The 4904-nt window shown below is 39.3% G+C and overlaps 1 non-coding gene across 1 annotated transcript; it reads left to right on the top strand.

Annotated features, from left to right (window-relative positions):
- Window positions 1–4089: 4089 nt before the first annotated feature.
- Window positions 4090–4196, top strand: LOC145055911 (small nucleolar RNA R71). Its single transcript, XR_013685458.1, has one exon. It is a non-coding gene; the product is annotated as a small nucleolar RNA R71 (small nucleolar RNA).
- Window positions 4197–4904: the final 708 nt, after the last annotated feature.

Genomic DNA, 4904 nt, shown 5'->3' with positions numbered 1-4904 from the left:
GTATTAGTCCTTTCCAGGGAGAGACCTTCAATAGCACTTGGTCCCCGACCTGAAATTCCAAGGGTTTCCGTTTTTTGTCTGCATAACTCTTTTGTCTGTCTCTTGAAGCCTTTAGTCGTTACCAAATTTTTACAATCTTCTTGGTTGTTTCTCTTATGATCTCCGGACCAGTAAGAGTGTTGTCGGGTACTTGTCCCTTGGCTAGTTGCGTGTCACCCACTTCAGCCCAGCACAGTGGTGATCTGCACTTCCGAACGTAGAGGGCTTTGAATGGAGCAACTTTAATGCTGGAGTGATAGCTATTGATGTGCACAAAAGTACTCACTAATTTTAATATTTATAACCTAACAAACTTAAACTAACTATGCACTTATAGGCAGTGTACCTAGTCAGATTACAGTATAGTTTGGGTAAGTCAGGTGTCGATCACAGGGAACGGTGTTACTAATTATTTTACTTACTATTAAATTAACCTAATTATAAGTTTAAAAGGGGTTTTTATCTGATTTTACAAGATCAGACGAACTTAAATCAAATTCAATAAGTAAAACACACTTGTTTAGTTTGAATCCACTTCTTTCTTATGGCTAGCTAATGTTTATGGATCATCTAGTTGATTTTAGTTATATTAGTAATTTAGTTCTAAGTTTACCAATAATTAACTAATTCATGTCAAACCATGTATGTTCACACACAATTAAACACAGAACTAATTATGAATGTAAATATGCTATGTAAGATTTTATATAAATGCAATTATGGTCACAATACACGCTCTCTAGCACAGCTAAACTTATTTACTCTAATTACTAACTAAGATTGGTCAATCCTAACTCTAACAATTCAATGTTCACTAAATCATTAGGTAAACAAGTTCATGCAGTTAATGATCATTAAGCTACATAGAACATGCAATCAAGCAATTAGAGCAACAAACATTAGCATGCTAGGTTATACAAATCAAACACAAGCAATTTTACCAACTGAATAAATCCATAAAAATTGAGCTATTCATAAGTTAGAAGCTTCATCTAGCTAAACAAGAGTAGCTAGATTCAGCTGCTCATCATAGCAACTAACAAAATAACACAAGTTGAATCGATTGGAAACATGTTCTTAATAAACTAAATTAAACTAAATTATGGACCTTCACTCTTTTTGGTGTTGAAAGCCTCTTCCCATAACTTTTCTCTCCTTAAAATCGCCTTCTGGAACTCCTCTCTCCAACCAAAAGTTTTCTCTATTCGTAATGGTCAAGGATTTATATAGTTGCTGATATCCATAAATTCATGTCGTGAATAATATGAAATTCACGTCGTGAGTTGTAGATAATCGTGCTCGTCAAGGATTCCTTCACCCGCGTACATATCTTCTAGAACCAACTATTCACATCGTGAATCCTTTAAGTCTCACGTCATGAATAATCTTGTTCAAGATTTTCTTCACTTTTACTCTTTTAATTCCCAAAGTTTCTTTCTTTAACGCTTTTAGTCCCTTTTCTTCAAAATGTCTTCTTTTTGGCTGTAAATAACATTTAAGCTCATAAGTACCATTATTCTAAACAAATTACCAACTTTTTAATAAAAATGTACTTAAATATTGCCTAAAATTAAGTATAAATATGGCAATATCACTATTGTAGTATGAAAATTCGACTAGTGGTAAATGGGTATCCCACGTTTTACCAAAATCGATTACACAAGCTCTTAGCATATCTTCCAAGGTCTATATGGTCCTCTCACTTTGACCGTCGGTTTGTGGATGGTAAGCAGTACTCATGTCTAGTTTCGTTCTAAGAGATTTTTCTAGCGACTACCAGAATCGCAAGGTGAATCTACTATCTCTGTCAGAGATAATGGATATTGGCACACCATGTAGTCGTACAATCTCTCGGATGTATGTTCGAGCTAGCTTCTCCATCTTGTCGGTTTCCTTTATGGGTGGGAAGTGTGCGGATTTTGATCTAAGTTTTTAAAACTAATTTGCAAAAAGAAAAAGAAAAAAAATTTTGCAAACCAAACTCGAGCTGCCTCTCGAGAAGCGCTTCTTTTTCTTGGAGTCTTGAGCTGGACTCCGTGCCTCCTACGTTGAGTCCTCGGAAGAATCCACCACTAGGATCTTTTGTTCCTTGAATCGCCTCTTGTAAGCTTGAACTCGCCTTTTGTATGCCTTCTTTGAATTTTCTTTTTTAACTTTCACATCTTCTTCAGGTTTGCGTTTTGTGCCCTTAGTTTCTTCCTTGCACTTCATCGCATCCTCCTCCTCTTTCACCATCGACTTTGTCACTCTTGAAGTGACCTCCTCTTCATCACTTTTCATCTCCTCCTCCTCTTTGCTCACCCAAGAAGGTGGACTTTTGTAAGATATGACTTCAACCAAAAATGGAACAGATGCTCTAGGTTTTGTTCTTTTGACTTGATGAACTGCCTTGATCTCTTCTTCCATAAGCTTTTCCAGTTCTTCTAGTTCATTGTCTTTGTTAATTGTGAACACTTCTTCTTGAACATGTTCCTTTGGGAAACCATCTTCTATCCCAAAAACTTCTTTTTCATCTCCAACTCTCAAGGTGAGCTTAGACTCGCGGATATCAACAAGAGCTCCAGCAGTGTTAAGCAATGGACGGCCAAGGATAAATGGAATATCAGGATCTTCCTTCATATCCATTACTACAAAATCTATTGGAAAAACAAATTTTACAATTTTTACCAAAATATCCTCCACTATGCCCCGGAGTTGTGTCACTGAACGGTTCGCCATGTGAATCATCATTTTTGTAGCCTTCATCTTCTGAATTTCCAATTTTTTATAAAATGAAAAAGGCATCAAATTAATGCTAGCCCCAGAATCGGCTAAAGCATTAACCTTCAATTTATTACCAAACTCACACGGAAGAGTGAGGCGTCCAGGATCCCCCATCTTCTCTGGTGTCTCTCCTAACACAGCTTTTGAGCTTTGTTCACTTAGAACTACCTTAGACTGTTTCTTTAATTGCTTGCAAGTGTCTATCAAATCTTGTAGTAATTTTTGATGCTCGGGAGTTTTGGATAAGGACTCGACAAAGGGATTATTAATCGGAATCCCCTTCACATGCTTGACAAACTCTCTGTGCTCTCTCCAGTGGACTAAGGGTAGCTTGGGAAGGAAAAGGCAAAGGCGGCTGATAAACCGAACCAACTACAGATTTTTTCTGTTCATGACGGGCCCACGTCGTGAACATATAAGGTTCAGATCGTGAATTCTGGAACTCAGCTGCTTCATGATTTTCGAGCTTGGTCTTCTTCATCTTTGGATCGGGCTGCTGTGGTTCTTCTTTCAATGCCTCCAGGAACTCAGAGATGGCTTCTTCTTCGGTGTCTATGGTCATTACATGAGATTGGGTCTTTGTTTTGGTATTTTGTTGGGGATAACTTCTCATGAACTAGAGTGGCTAGTTGACCAACTTGAACTTCAAGGTTATGGATGGAGGCTTGTTGATTCTTAATTAAATTTTGCTGTTCATTAATAGCAGAATCAGTGGCATCGTGTCTCTTTTCTGAAGCTTCCATAAACTTCATCAACATAGTCTCTAGATCGGGTTTCTTCTCGGCTGGTGGCTGCTCCTTTTGATAAAAGCCTCGACCTGTCTGCCTATACTTCTCTTCTTTTTGCTTCTTATACTCTTTATATGGCAGCCACTCCTTCTTCGGTTTCCTCCAGTCCTCATCAAAGTTATTCCCGCTTGAGTAGCACACTTGAACTTTTATGTTCCCAAACTCATCTAAATTGCAATCTTTGGTCAAGTGTGGACCACTACATCTCTCGCAACCCACTCTTATGGCATGTATTGACCGGTCCATTTGTGTTATCCTTCGATCCAAATTATTCAGCATAGCCATCACAGCTACTATTTCTTCAGTTTGGGACCCTCCACTGCTTTTGATTCCATCTTGCCTAGGGTTGTGGTATTCGCTAGAGTGCTTCGCGAATTCTTCAATCAGCTCCTTAACCTCCCTTGGATTTTTCTTTGCCAAAGGTCCTTGAGAATCAAGGAGTTGTCTCGTCATAACGTTGAACCCATCATAGAAGATCGACATCTCTTGTTGCACATTTAGCTCATGTTGAGGGCAATTTCTGAGCAAGCCCTTGTACCGCTCCCATGCTTCGTATAATGACTCCCCCGGCTGTTGCTCAAAGTTGGCTATTGCCTTCTTGAGTTTGGCTATCTTGGATGGCGGGCAAAACTGGTCCAGGAATTGCTCACACATTTGAGCCCAAGTGGTAATTATACCCGGTGGAAGTGACTTTAACCACTCCTTAGCAGCTCCTTTGAAAGTGATGGGAAACATCCTAAGCAAGATTGTGTTTCTGTTGACATTTGGGACATTGAAGTAATCCGCAATGTCGTTGACTTCATCTAGATGCTTAAAAGCATCCTCATGATCTTTCCCAAAAAATGGGTTATCTTTCAGTGCAGTCAATATGTGCCCCTTCAACTCGAATGTGGCAGTGGCAGGTTTTGCGGGTTGGACTAAACCGGGAGTCATATCTTCTCGGACCCGCTTCTTGTAAGCTCCCATGGACATCTCTTCAATTTCTGCTATCTCGTTCTCGGGTTCGCTCGTGTGTTCTTCAAATTCCGGCTCGGTATCGTATTCGGACTCGGTTTGGACGGGTGTTTGATCCAAGTGCTCAAAATTGCTCTTGTGCCTCTCGGATGAACTTGACTCTCCTATCTTCTTTCCCGACTTCCTTGAAAAAGCTGACTTCAATTCTTGTAAGGGTGTCTTTTTCTTGTGAATTGCAGACTCGGGATCTTCAAGTGGTGGCACCAAGGGTGTGTTTGAGCCTCTGGTCATGAACTCCTGCAACTTGCTAAACTAAAAAAAACGTAAAACTGAACTAAAATAAGAAAATACTAAAAACTG

This window comes from Lactuca serriola, chromosome 5, assembly GCF_051521515.1.
Source record: "Lactuca serriola cultivar US96UC23 chromosome 5, Lser_US96UC23_V15, whole genome shotgun sequence".
Lineage (NCBI taxonomy): Eukaryota > Viridiplantae > Streptophyta > Magnoliopsida > Asterales > Asteraceae > Lactuca > Lactuca serriola.
The sequence above is the reverse complement of the archived record's forward strand: the minus strand, read 5'-3'. Positions and strand labels throughout refer to the sequence as shown.